Source organism: Balaenoptera ricei, chromosome 18 (assembly GCF_028023285.1).
Source record: "Balaenoptera ricei isolate mBalRic1 chromosome 18, mBalRic1.hap2, whole genome shotgun sequence".
NCBI classification, from domain to species: domain Eukaryota; kingdom Metazoa; phylum Chordata; class Mammalia; order Artiodactyla; family Balaenopteridae; genus Balaenoptera; species Balaenoptera ricei.
In genome coordinates this window covers 68,575,323-68,590,366 of record NC_082656.1, presented here as the reverse complement: position 1 = coordinate 68,590,366, position 15,044 = coordinate 68,575,323, and the positions used below count along the sequence as shown (strand labels likewise).

At 43.8% G+C, this 15,044-nt stretch overlaps 1 non-coding gene across 1 annotated transcript; it reads left to right on the top strand.

Annotated features, from left to right (window-relative positions):
• The first annotated feature begins 12,737 nt into the window (after nt 1-12,737).
• TRNAF-GAA (transfer RNA phenylalanine (anticodon GAA)) lies at nt 12,738-12,810 on the top strand. Its single transcript has one exon. It is a non-coding gene; the product is annotated as a tRNA-Phe (tRNA).
• The last annotated feature ends 2,234 nt before the right edge of the window (nt 12,811-15,044 follow it).

The following is a 15,044-nucleotide window of genomic DNA, read 5'->3' as shown; positions in this document are numbered from 1 at the left end:
TAGATTGAGCCAGAGCTGGGCTCAGTGTGAGGCCCAGGGACTAGAGTTGAGTGAGATCGACTGAAATGATGGTCCCCTGGTCTTAGGTGTGTAGGGAAGAAATGCTTCTTGGAGGTAGCCTGTAGCTCTAGAGAAAATGGAGAGGGCCGAAGGGAGCGGGGGTAAGATCTCAGGGAGGCAACTGTAGGAAGTTACAGGCAGAAAATGGGACCAACTGAGAGCAAATAGTCTTTGATGGAGTTTGGTCATTGAGGGTAGCTGACAAAATAAAAACACTTGTTCTGTGTCATTTGTTCTTGCACATATTTTTGTGATCTTTCAGGCAGTGAAAATACCCTGTATGATAATATGATGGTGTCCATATGTCAATTTACATTTATCCAAACCCACAGAATGTAAATATAACACCAAGAGTGAACCCTAAGATAAACTATGTCCTTGGGGTGATTATGGTATGTCAATTTGGATTCATCCTTGGTAAAAAAAAAAAAAAAAAAAAAAAGCGCCATTCTGGTGAATGTTGTTGATAAGTAGGGAGACTGCGCATATGTAGGGACAGGGAGTATATGAGAAATCTCTGTACCTCCCTCAATTTTGTGATAAACCTAAAACTCTAAAAAAATTGTCTTAAAATTAAAAAAATAAAAGAACAACCTTAGAAAAGAAATCGGCTAAGTTGAAAGCTTTTGGTGTCCAAGAGCCCTCTGAAAGCTGCCCTTTCCTCCCTGCTCTATACTCAACTCGCTGCCATCTGACTTCCTTTCCACCTCCGCTGCAAGAATTCTCCCTATAGTCGCCAGCCTCAGAAACCCTCCTGAGAAATGTCATCTACTCTCATCGCTTTCATTACCATCTTTTTTTTCCAATTTCAATTCCTTATCTCTATGCCAGGATCTCTTTTCTGAGCTTCTGATCTCCAGTTTGAAAACAGTTTGATAGGGCCTCCAAAATTTAAACATAGAATTATCATATGATCCAGCAATTCTACGCCTAGGTATATATCCCAAAGAATTGAAAGCCGGATCTCAAACAGGTATACTTGTACACCAATGTTCATTGCAGCATTATTCACTATAGCCAGAAGGTGTAAAGAACCTGTATGTACATCTACAGATGAATGGATAAATAAGATGTGGTCTATACAAACAGTGGAATGGTATGATTCCACTTGTATGAAGTACCTAGAGTAGGCAAATTCATAGACACAGGAAGGATAATAGAGGTTTACCAGGGCCTGGGGGAGAGGGGGAAAGTGGGGAGTTTTTGTTTAATGGGTACAGACTGTTTGGGATGATGAAAAAGTTCTGAAAGTGGATAATGGTGATGGTTGCACAACACTGAATGCACTTAATGCCACAGAATTGTACACTTAAAAATAGTTAACATGGGGCTTCCCTGGTGGCGCAGTGGTTGAGAATCTGCCTGCCAATGCAAGGGACACGGGTTCGAGCCCTGGTCTGGGAAGATCCCACATGCCGCGGAGCAACTAGGCCCGTGAGCCACAATTACTGAGCCTGCGCGTCTGGAGCCTGTGCTCTGCAACAAGAGAGGCCGCGACAGTGAGAGGCCCGCGCACCGCGATGAAGGGTGGCCCCCGCTTGCCACAACTAGAGAAAGCCCTCGCACAGAAACGAAGACCCAACACAGCCATAAATAAATAAATAAAATTTTAAAAAACAAAACAACAAAAAAAGCTTTCTTCCTTTGCCTTCAGCAACATTCCTCTCCCATTTCACTCACCATTTAGATTCCCCTCTTTGTCTTGCTGGCTTCTTATTCTCCTGTCTATTCCCTTGGTTGTGGAGCTGTCCTGTGCACTGAAGGAGGTTTAACAACTTCCTGGCCTGTCCCCTCTCCCCCAGTTGTGACAACCAAAAGTGTCTACAGAGTTTGCCAGATGTCCCTTAGGGACCCAAAACACCCCCAGTTGAGCAGCACTGCCCCGTGCGATGACGTTCCCATACTCCCCGGCCTCCTGGCTCACGTGCCCTCTCAGTCATTCCTGTTTCCTCATCCTCACGGATGACCACGAGTGCCACATTTCGTTTCCCAGCACCTCCCTTTTTTGCCTGGGTTCTAGGCTCAGAGTGCCTGTTGCATCCTGGACCCCCCCACCTGGAGTCCAGAAGATGCCTCAGCTTTCTCGGCTACACCGTAGAACTCACTTCCACAGCCCCAAGTTGTGCTTCCTGTATTCTCAGTCTTGAAAGAAGATGTCATCATCGACCTTTTCCAAAGCCAGCAACTTTGATGCCATCGTTGACTCTTTCTCGCCACCCATGTCTAGTCACTAAATCCTGCAGATTCCTCCTTAACCAGCTCTGAAATCTGGCATCTCTTCTTCAGCTCTTACTCACCACCACTGCCTTAGTACTTAGAATGACACCCTCCTTGCTGGTGTCCCTGCTTCCAGACCCTCTCCACTCAGACCTTTCCTTCATACTTCCCCAGACTTGTATTTTTATAAATCAAACCGCTCCCTGACGTAGAAAAGATGTTTGGGTTCCCTGTTGCCCAATGCGCGAATCTCCAAAGAGTGGCTTATACCGAGGCCACTCCTGCCTTTCAGCTCCATCCACAGCTGCCCTCACATACGACCACGTTGGCCTTCTTAGGATGCCCGGCCCTTCCAGGCCCTGTGCCTCCACACAGCTGTCCATGCTGCCAGAATGCAACTTCCTCTTGGTCTGAAGAACTCCTGATCAACCCTCAAAACCCCACCTAAATGTCAGCTACTCACCTGCAGATGATGAGGTTCTGCCCTCTATGTTACTATCACACTTTACTTGGTTGATTCATCTGTTTACAGGTTTGTGTGCCCCACTAGACTTGTTGCTCCTGGAAGTGTAAGCATCTCTGTATCCCAGGACTTGGACCTGCAGCATCTCTATTCATTTGTGAGGGTTTTAAAGGAGCAGGCTCTTTGTCAGTGTCACTTTGTCTCTCCTGGTTTCTCTCTGCCTCTCTCTCCACACACACATCCCCACTCCAGGCAGAACCCCTTGCTTTTCCACACACCACTGACTACATAAAGCTCACTTTTTCCTGGAACCTCACACTTTAAGAAAGCGGTAAAACAGTTTTGCAAGTCTTGGGCTTGCTGATTTCACTTATGTTTTGTCGTTAGAAGGACTGATCTTTAATCCTCACTTTGGTTCTTCATTGTAGAAACTTCTATCTTTGAATAATTCTTCTTTGATCTTTTCTCCACTTTACTAGCTGGTTTTTCTAATACTGTTGTGTTTATAGCCAAACTCATTACGTTCAAATGGACACACTCTTAAAAAGACGAGTTTTGGGACTTCGCTGGTGGCGCAGTGGTTGGGAGTCCGCCTGCCAATGCAGGGGACACGGGTTCAAGGCCTGGTCCGGGAAGATCTCACATGCCATGGAGCAACTAAGCCCGTGCGCCACAACTACTGACCCTGTGTGCCACAACTACTGAAGCCCGTGCACCTAGAGCCCGTGCTCCGCAACAAGAGAAGCCACTTCAATGAGAAGCCTGTGCACCGCAACAAAGAGCAGGCCCCGCTCGCCGCAACTAGAGAAATCCCACGTGCAGCAACGAAGACCCAATGCAGCCAAAAATAAATAAATAAATAAATTTATAAAGAAAAAAGAATAAAAGACAAGGAAGACATTTTTATCCCCAACATGTGTCACGATAGATTAGGAAATTGACCTTGTGAAGTTAAAGAAAAATTTTGCTCTAAATCACAAATGAGTTGACCACGAGGTATGGAACTGTGTTACGAATCTTCTTGAAACAGCATGAATTTACTTAATTGTGTGATTTTTCAAGAAAGGTAATTCATTATATATTAAACAAACAAAATTATATCCACAGATGTTTTGATTTTTATGACTTTGTAAGGCTTTCATGTGTGTAAAAGCAGAAGTAAGAAAAAAAATCCTTTGTTAGACCACATGTCCTGATTTGGTGATTCCAAAAATATGGTCCTGGAATGTATAGGACAAACCTCAGCATTAGATGGACTAAGGGGCTACTTAGACTAATTACGGATTTGGGGAAAAGCCTCTCCGTTCTTACAAAATGTATTTCTAGTTACATTCAGGTGCCTAAGATCTCATTAATAAGGAAGAGAGTTCTTCAGTCTTTGGTAAAAAGTGCATTAAAATTCAGAAATTTCTAGGATCTGTAAGATAAGACTAATATTTATCTTTTTTCAAAGTTTTATTATGAAAAATTTAAAACATACAGAAAAATTGGAAGATATATTTCTCCACCTAGATTCAACAATTGTTAACATTTTGCTATTTGATTTTATCCATATATGTGTGTGTTTGAGACATTTAAAAGAAAGGTGTAGACATCATGACACTTCAACCCTAAATACTTCAGCATAAATCTCCTAAAACCTTAGCATTCTCCTGCATAATGACAATACCATTTTCATACTTAAGAAAATTAACAGTCATTTCCTAATATACATATTAAAATTTCTCTATATTTCCCTGAAAGCTAGTAGAATATGCCACCAAAACATGCCACTTTGGCATAAGATGTCTTGAGCTGAAGGCAGTTGGGAAGATAAACATACAAGAAAAGCTCTCTGCCCTCTCTCTATTTGCTTAAAAGCAGGACATAAAGTTGTAAAGATGTTCCCCCTTCCCTCCCTACCAGGAAGGACAGAAGTTAATCCCCAGAGACAACTGTACACCCTGATCAGCCCACAAATGGCACCAGAGGAATCTATGTAACAAACTTTACTAACCAGTTTTTTTTTTTATTTGTTTTTTAAATTTATTTTTGGCTGTGTTGGGTCTTCGTTGCTGCACATGGGCTTTCTCTAGTTGCTGTGAGCGGGGGCTACTCTTCGTTGCAGTGTATGGGCCTCTCATTGCAGTGGCTTCTTTTGTTGCGGAGCACGGGCCCTAGGCACACAGGCTTCTGTAGTTGCGGCACACGGGCTCAGTAGTTGTGGCGCACGGGCTTAGTTGCTCCGCGGCCTGTGGGATCGTCCCAGACCAGGGCTCAAACCCGTGTCCCCTGCACTGGCAGGCGGATTCTTAACCACTGCGGCACCGGGGAAGTCCACTAACCAGTCTTATCTATTAAGATAAGTTCCCCTTATCCATTAGTTTCCCTATATATTTACCTTCCCACAATTTTCTACCTTAGAAACTTGGTGTTTCTCTTTTGTCTTGTTACTTCTCTACAAATTTCTTGTTCTTTTGTAAGATATAAGCCCCAGTTCCAACCACCTTTTTGAGTTACTCATCACTGGGTACTTCCATGAGTATATGCAATGCACAGGTTAATAAACTTCTGTTTGTTTTTCTCTTGTTAATCTGTCTTTTGTTAGAATAATTTTCCATCCAGGGAACCTAAAATAATGGGTAAAGGGAAAACAGATTTTTTTTCCCCTCTACATCCCCAAAATTCTCTTTATAGGTTTTTTTTTCTTTGTTTTGTTTTGTTTTGTTTTCCCTGTACCAGGCTCCAATAAGGTCCACACATTACTTTCGGTTAGTCTCTTAAATATAGAGCTCTATCCCCATCTTTTTTATTTTGTTTTTCATAACATTGGTATGTTAAAGACAGCAGGTCAGAATGTCTCATACTCTAGATTTGTCTAGTTATTTTTTCATGGTGTCATCTAACTTATTTCGCCATTTTCTGAATTTCTTATAAACTGGAAGTTAGGTCTACCTAGAAGCCTGAGTAGTTTCAGGTCAAACAGTTTTTGGCAAGAAGCCTTCATAGGTGATTCTATGCACGTTGTATTATAGGACTAGGAGGCCCATAAAAACTGGCTGAAGGACTTCTATTTACACTGACGTATAAACGATTCCTAGCAGGCCCTTTTCTGAACCCAGAGTTTTATCAGGAGACAGTGAATTGAAAGCACTTAGGCCTCAAGATTCTCAGAGTAACATTGGCATCAGGTTTCTTCCTGTGCTGGGGGAATGGGCCAGGTTAGTGTAAGTAGCAAGATTCCGCTCTAAGGTCAAGAAGACAATTTGCCTCAAAACCTAACATCCCCAAAGTGCATGTGGACCATAGATTTAAAAGAACTGCCGTATTTCAATAAAGCTGGTCGAATATAGGGACAAGCATGGTGCATTGTGACCGCCCTGGCCTGGGGGCTCAGAAGAGAGTTCTGGTCCCACCTCTGTCACCGAATGACTGTGTGACACTGGGAATCATTAGCCTCTCTGGATTTTATCGACTCACACATAGGATAGAGGCTGCTGTCCCAGGTGATCAAAATGAGGTCATTTTGTAACTATTACATAAGCACCAATGTGATTGCATGGCAGTGTTTATTTCTTGTGGAGACAAGAAAAAAACACTTTGACTTTACTTCTCACATTCCTTACGGGGCAAGCAGGGGAGACTCAGTCACTCCCAAGTCAAAGCATTCTTCCTTTTCCAATCATCCAGTCATTATTAAAGGGCAATAGCTTAACAGTCTGAACAGGACGCTTCTGTCTGTGGTGCGATGGGTTCCTTCCCGCCCCTCAGGGAAGCTCTGGACACTGGACCATCTATGGGAGAACACGTGGAGCTGCAGCCCCTTCTGAATCCTATGCAACCTTGTGTAGTTGGGGAAAACTGGGTGTAGTCAATTTTCCGATTGCTAATGATGGAAAGGGGCTGGATAGTTGAGTGGGAGAATCTGGGGTCAGGGCCCTGCTTACTGTCCCTGTGACCTAGGAGAGCCCTGGAAACGTGCCCTGACAGCTCCACCTGCAGGACAGAGGAGACATGTCCCAGGAGGCTTCTGCCTCCCACTGGGGATCCTGAGCACAGGAAGCCCCAAAGCTCAGCTCTCCCTCTTACTGCATCCCTCCTACCCACAAACCTCCTGCAGAGAAACTCCGGCCTGTGTGTGCAAGGAAGACAGGGGAGAAGGGTAGAGAAGAGCTGACTTGTCGCCAAGGGTCCCGAGTGAGATGCGTCAGGAAGTGGCCAATGCTGGGACACCGAGTTGGGGGTATAAGGATACAACAAACAGGACTAGAGAAGTGGATGAAAGCAGGGGAGAGTCAAGAGTGCGAGGTGCCTGGGAGGTTGGAGGGCCATAGGACCAAATAGCACAGGTGCCTCTGTGGCCTCCTTTTCTGTGGCCTCCTTTTCTGGTCATTTAACACCATCTTGTGCATCTTCAGTGGGGCAGAGGAAGAGACTGATTTATTTCTTGTTTCTGGCTTTTTTTTTTTTTTTTTTAATTAACAAGGGATTTAGGAAAGTCCTGACTTAAGTTTATTCTGCCTTATTTCTTTGGGTGAATAACCAGGCCTTACCCCTTAATCGCTGGATAGGGGTAGGGTGGGGAGACAGAGCAGGGATGCAGTTGGGAGGCTGGCCCAGTTCATCAAAAACGAGAGACAAGCAATTAAGCCGACAGGTATTTAAAGAACACCCAAGCCTCTGAAACTCAAGCTCTAGAGTCCAAGTTCTCTGGCCTTTAGGGCATTGTTCAAAATCCACATGGTTAGTTAGGCATTTGCTTGATGGATGTGGGAGGATTGGATTAGCACATAGGAAAAGCTCTGTAGGTTGTTCTTGAGTATAATTTACTTAATTGTTTCTGGCCTTGTAAGTATACCCGGAGGCTTAATATTGATGTCTGTGATTCAGCCAAAACAAAAACCAATAAGGTCTTTATCGACTTGTGGTTTAATGGCTTTAAATAAATTAACTTCTTCTGGATCAATTCAGCATACGGATGATATTTACAATCTATTAACTTTTTTTTTTATTAACTTTTTTATACTTCTCCCTTAAGTTATAACTTTAATATATATGTTTTGGAGAAATCACTTTCTATCCATCAAGAAAGAAATTATTTCTATACACAGAGAACTTCAAAAGGCATAAACATGCCCATAAAAAAGCATCTACAAGAAAAGCTGAGCCCTAACCCCAGATTCCAGGTTCAGATTTAGACTCATGCCAATTTTTCACTGAAATGGGGTCTTTGTTTTAAAAACATTAAGAGCATTTGGTGGAAGTTACAGAATATGCTTTATGGACCAGTAGTCCGTTCTGCACCAGATTAATTGTGTAACTGGTGTGGACGGAATTGTGTTCCTCCTCCAGTTCATGTTGAAGCCCTAGCTGCCATTGTGACTGAATTTGGAGAGAGGGCTTTTAGGAGGTAAAGGTTAAGGTTCAGGAGGTTATAAGGGTAGAGACCTAACCAGATAGGATTGGTGGCTTTATAAGAAGAGGAAGATAAAGAGAGAGAGAGAGAAAGATCTCCGAGCGCGTGCACCAAGGAAAGTCCGTGTGAGCACACAGTGAGAAGACAGCCATCTGCAAGCCAGGAAGAGAACTCTCATGAGGAACCTAATCGGCAGGCACCTTGATCTTGGACTTTCCAGCCTCCAGACTTCGAGAAAATAGATTTCTGTTGTTAACGTGCCTCACCCCACCCTCGCAATGTCTATGGTACTTTGCTATGGCAGCCCGAGCCAACTAAGACAGTAACCTTAAGCAAGTTGCTTATAGCATCTCTAGGCCTCAGTTTCCTGACATGTAAAATTTGTGGATCAGGCAAAATAAACCCCATGTTCTCTTCCATATCTAGCATTACCATGATTCTAACTGAAATTGTCTGGTCCCAGAAGAGCAACAAACTTAAAAAAATTTTTTTAATTCTAAGTTTCCAATTTTCATAAAAGTTACAGAATGGTACAGACAAGTCCCAAGTATGTTTTACCCAGATTCATCAACTTTTATATTTTTCCCCATTTACATTTTCACGTCCTCTCTGTGTGTGTCTGTTTCTCTCTGTGTGTATTTGCACACATATTATTATTTTATTTTTCTGAACCATTTGAAGGTAAATTACAGATATGATATCTCTTTATCCCTGAATACTTCGGTATGTATTTCTTAAAACAAGGATATTTTCTAACTACGGTTGCTAACTGCAGGGAATTTAACACTGATATGACACTTTTATGTAATCTACAGCCCGTGTTCCAATTTCTTTAATTGTCCTAATAGTATCCTTTAAAACATTTCCCCTCCCGAATAGAAACCAGTCCAGGATCACATATTACTTTCAGTTGTCATGTCTCTGTAGACTCCTTCCATCTGCAACAGTGGCCCAGCTCTTCATTGCTTTCAGGACCTTAACAGTTTTGAAGAATACAGAACAGTCATTTACTAGAATGCCTTTATTTTGCGATTTGTTTAATGTTGCTTCTTGACTAGATTCAGGTTATGCATCTCTGGCTGGACCACTATATAAGTGCCAAGTTGTGTCCTTTTGAAGGAATCACATTAGGAGGCCCATGATGTCTCAGTGTCCTTCATTGGTGAGGTTCATCTTGATGACCAGATCAAGGATTTGTCCAGCTTCCCCACTGTACAGTTTCAATTTCCCCCTTGCAACTATTAAGCAATCTGTGGAGAGATACTTTCAGACCACGCAATGATCCTCCTCATCATACAACCTTCCCCTCATACTTAGCATCCACTGATGATTCTTGACCGAACCAGTCTTTACTATGATGCTTGGAAAATGGCTATTTCCAATGTTACCGCTCCTTCCACATTTATCAGTTGATGACAGTTATCACCTGTAAGCCAGAACCCTCAATCTCATTCTCCCTCCATTATTGTACTCATGGATTTTTATTTTATTCAAGGGGTAAATAATCTATTACTTTTCTTATTCATTTTGATACTGGGATTATCCTAGATTTGGCCAGTAAGAGCCCCTTTAAACTGGCTCCTATGTCCTTTTGATATATTCCCACCTTTTTAACACTTCTGAGAAATACTGATTGAAATCAGAGGCAAATAAAAATAAGTGCTACTTTTTTGGACTGTGGGGTCCCAGGAGCAAAGTTCAGGATAGATTATCAATTGATAGCTGTTCAAAAATCTATTAGTTACTACAACTACATACAACATGTTCTCTTCAGTTTTGTTATTCTTAGATTTTCTAGTTAGCTCTCATAATTAGTCTTTGTGGTTATCATAGGTAATTAGACTGGAGTTGGTCAGAACCCTTGGACTACTTTGGAAGACAGGACAGCAGCCAAAGCTTCTTTTCAACATGGAGTCCTTCTTCAACATCCTTTCCCTGATTTTTTTTTTTTTTTAGTTTTTTTTTTTTAACATCTTTATTGGAGTATAATTGCTTTACAATGGTGTGTTAGTTTCTACCTTTCCCTGATTTGAATGCCAATTTCTTTATCATCTGTTCCTTCCAACTGTGAGTGTGTTCATAGATTTTTCACTTCACTTTAGCCCTTGGCATTTGGTCTCTGTGGAAGTTCTGATGGCTCTTCTTGCCTCTGTAATCTTGCTGAACAAAGAAGATTTTCTCCCAAACTCAGTAATAATTTTCATTCCTGCTATCAACACTAAGGTGCTAAGCTAGAGCTTTCCAAACCTTCTCTCTTCATAATGCTCTCAGTGTCTCAGTAAGTTTTTCCAATGCTCCCAGGCCAAAAGAAATACTGAACAGTTCCTTTCATGAAGTACTCAGGCCCAAACAATTTATTAAGTATTCATGTCCAATGACTTTGTTTGGAAAAACTTATACACATAAAAGAAAAGAAAGGTATATTTTTATTTCATTCTTAAACAACCAACATTACTTACCAAGGGGCTGTGTGTACCTGTTGGGGAGTGCACAGTTTCTCCAAACTTGGAAGCAGATTGGACACCACTACTCTCATTTCCTGTTACACATTTATTTTCACATGCCCTTGCTTTTTATCACAACTGCTGAAAACCTAGCTTTGCAAAGAGATGACATCACTGAAAGAACTGCAGAGTGATCTATTGCTGAAACTATGAACTACCTAGCAGTTTGTGCAGTGTCCCACAGATGTCCAGTATCACTGCGTTTCCCTCAAAAATCTAAAATATTCTGCAGCCCCCTGTGAAGGCACTGCAGCGTCCCAGGTTGCTTTCCTGCACAGAACGGACACTATGACACTAAGTCCTGGAAACTTTCAGTCCCCTTTGTAAAACGCCAATGACAAATATTGAGTTGATTGTTAAAAATCTTTTCTCTTGTGGTGAAACTGGTAGAGCTCATTATGTAGCCCCAAGCTGTGACTCTTTTTCATAGTTTATAAGTTGGGTGATCACATCATTGATTTTCCCTTCGTTCTAGGATACTTTTTAGAGTGAAAGGGGTGCTACCATGACAGGATTCTGGGAGGTAAACAGGGACTGTCCTGGGCAAACTGGGCTGTGTGATCACCCAGTTAATTCATCACATACGTCATAACACTTAGATTCTGAAATCCACCTTTAGTCAATGAATGGTCACTATTACAATGTAGATTCTCTTATCTTGTAATTTGCTGAAGGATCTTACATTAAATTCTGAAACATGAAGTTTATTGGTTGTGCTCTTCCTTCTCTTATCTCTCCAGTCCTCTTCCTTCCATTTCCCTTCAGACCCTGGACCTTTTCCTCACCCCAAATCCCATCAAAACTTAACTTTCCTAGTCACCCAGGTTCAAGCCTTGCCGGCGGTATTTTGAGAATGTGAAAGGTAGCTACATTCACGACACACAAGAAAGGCTGTAAAAGCCCCTTTTCCCCATCTCTTTATGTTTGACCCGCACAAGGTAGCTGCTCCAAGTTTCTTCTTCCACTCCAACCCCCCTGCCCCCAAGTCTACACAGAACTCTGTTCATCCCCAAGCTCTCTTTGGTCCCTTTTCCTTCCTTAACCAATGACTTCTTTTAAATCTCAAGCTCTTCTGTTTGGATTTGACGTAACAAAGAAATTCAGAAAGTGACTCTACACCTTAGAGATTGCAAACACTTCCCATGTTCAAAATTTTTTCTTTTTCTTTCATATTCGTATGCATGCATGCATCCATCCCTCAAAACTGGCTGTGAAACTTCCACTTACTTGGGTGAAAGGGCGGTGAGATTAACACCCCTGCCTTCAGAGAATTACAACTTAATTGGAGAGGGAAAAACAGCAACAACAACAGACAATAGGATGTTCGGACGTTGCAGAATGTCTGTGCTTGGCAGGTAGTTGGTGCTTCAGAAACATTCGCCAACTGGTGTAGGAAGTAGTATTGACATTGCATGGTCGTCCTCAGTGAGCTCGCCAAGCTTTCACGGTGTGCCTATCTGGCTCGGTGCAAAGTGGTGGAGGGAAAGGGAGCGTTTCGAGGACCCAGGATCACAAGGAGACTGCAGTCTTGCCTCCGTGCCCTGGTCCACTTCTTCTCCACCTTAATCGTGAAAAGTGAGAGATCAGAGCGGGAAGGGCCGACTCCTTGGGCAGAGGGCAAGCCAGAGGGACCACCCTGCACCGGGCTAGCGGGGACCAGCTGGGGGAAGACGAACCCGCGCCCCCAGGGGCCGCGGAGCCCTGGGGGCGGGGAGTGGTGAGCTGGGGGCGCGCAGGCGTCGCCCCGACGCGCTGCCGCCATCGCTGCTTTTGACCCCGCTCCGCCGAGCTGCGCGCCAGCCCAACGCCCCCCGAGCCCCGCAGCGGGGACACCGGGTCGTTCACGACGCCTGCTGTCGATGATTAAACCAAAGGTTTGGATTATACTGAAAAAAGTAAGTAACGTACAGTGCACTTAGTCACGGCTTGTAAAAAGCAGGCAGAAGAATGTTGATACGTATAACCATTTAAAATTTTTTTTTTTAACATATAACCATTTAATACGACAAGGAAGAAACGCTGTGATTACTAGGAAGAGACGGAAGAGGCGGACGCGAAGAGTTCAGTGATAGTTTATTCTAAACACAACAAAGCAGGCGCCGAAATAGCTCAGTTGGGAGAGCGTTAGACTGAAGATCTAAAGGTCCCTGGTTCGATCCCGGGTTTCGGCAGGACCTTCCTTTTTCGACTGGAATTTCTCGTAGGAGCCCCTATTTAGAGTAACCTGGCTCATTAATTCCACCCCAGGTAAAAACTGGGATTTGAAGGACGAGCGAGAAGTGGACACAGTCCTTCTCAGTCACCCCTGGGAGTGTGGCCGCTCCTCTCGGCTACTTCCGGGGCGCCTCAGTCGGAGGCGCAGCTGCGCGTGCGCAGTGGGAAGCGTGGTGGGGGGTGTGGGGGGCAGAGACGCCCTGCTCGAGACCCGGAAGTGCGGGATCCCGGGCGGACGCCCGGTGGTGAGAGGGCGCAGCGTGCTGGTCGCGGTGCGAAAGGAATAGGTCTGTGTCGGAGGGCGAGAAACAAAACTTCATCCCAAATCTCATTCCCAAAGCATCCCAATTTGAAAAGCAAAACCCTGCTGTTTAATCAAATGGTCCCCCCTCTGGCCTTGCCCGAGGAGGGAACCGGGAAGCTAGGTATTTTTGGTTAGAAACGCACGAAGCGCGGCCCCGGGGGTGGCATAGCCAGGGTTACTTATCGAGTGGGTAAAGGCATGGCAGCTTTACAGGTCTGTAAAATTAGTCTTGCATCGCAACAACTTTAATTAGAGTCTAGATCAGTGGTTCGCAAAGTGTGGTCCCAGGACCACCAGCAGTCACGGCTTCACCTGGGAACTACTTGGAAATGCACATTCTCGCCCGTGCTTCACACCTACTGAATGGGAAACTCTGGGGTGGGCCCAGCCTTAGGTGTTTTAACAAGTCTTCAGGGGATTATGAAGCAAAGTTTGAGTTCCACTTATCTAGGCATGCCTTTCAGTGTTTAAAAGAGCCCTTTCCTAAGACTGTTTTTGTGAACAAGCTTTCACCTTGTGCAGTCTTTTGTCCTGCAAGTCTGAAATAAAACCTTGACACGTGCTTGGAATTAATTTTTCTGAAAATTTTTGCTTTCATGGTGAGTGTGTGTGTTGGTGGTGGGATGTGTTGGGGCATCGACTCTGGTAGCTATCTGTAGGACCCACCCCAAGGCTAACCTAGGCGCTGTGGAATAAAGAAAATGGAGCCCAGGGGCCTGATTATATATTGTGTTGGCTCCTGGGAGCTGAGCCAGCACCCAGAGGTAGAAATTGAAGGATTAAATTAAATTTAGTTAAATTTAAATTTAATTGAATTGAATTAAAGAAGGAAGAAATTTCAGTCTATTTTGGAGTCACTAGAAAAGGGAAGATTTAGTTTAGTGAGGTGATGAGTTGCTGGTCAGCAGATGAGAGACAGTCACTTGTGGGATTTATGCATTAAATCTTGCATATATTCTGTTTCTGTTGGTTTGAAAGGGAAGGCCGCTCACATTTATGAAGCCTTGTGTGCCCTCAGGGTATTAATTCACTCGTCAATTGGACCTCAGTTTTGTGCCTCCCGCTATGTGCCAGGCATTATGTGATCTTTGTAACTACCCTATGAAGTTACCTATTATTAGAATCTTCATTTTACACATAATAGTCCTTGTAGGAACGCAAGTATTAAACATATGTCAGGCATCTAACTTCTGCCACGTCCTAAATGTTATGAAAAGTGAATAGTTATTGGGATGTTTGCATAAAAATGAGAGTAGTTTTAGGAGGAAATAAAAGCTTTTGCTGGTGAATCAGAAAAGGCTCTATGGGCAAGAAGGTCTTGATTGGGCCCTCTGAGGAAGATTTCTTGGCAAGGGAAAAACCAAACTGGAGTGCAACCAGCCATCCACGTGTTTTTTTAAAAAAATTAATTAATTAACTAATTTTTGGCTGCGTTGGGTTTTCGTTGCTGCACGCAGGTTTTCTCTAGTTGCGGCGAGTGAGGTCTACTCTTTGTTGCTGTGTGCAGGCTTCTTATTGTGGTGGCTTCTCTTGTTGCGGAGCAGGGCTCTAGGTGCGCGGGCTTTAGTAGTTGCAGCACGTGGGCTCGGTAGTTGTGCCTCACGGGCTCTAGAGCACAGGCTCAGTAGTTGTGGCGTGCGGGCTCAGTAGTTGCTCCGTGGCATGTGGGATCTTCCCCGACCAGGGCTCGAACCCGTGTCCCCTGTATCGGCAGGCGGATTCTTAACCACTGCACCCCCAGGGAAGCCCCATCCATGTGTTTAAATGGGAGGGGAATGGTGTGGGTGCCGGCAGTGAGAGTGACTGTTCATTTCAGGCAGCCTGAGGCCTGACTACCCCGTGGGCAGACACAACAAGACCATGTATTTGCTATAGGAATAGGGACAT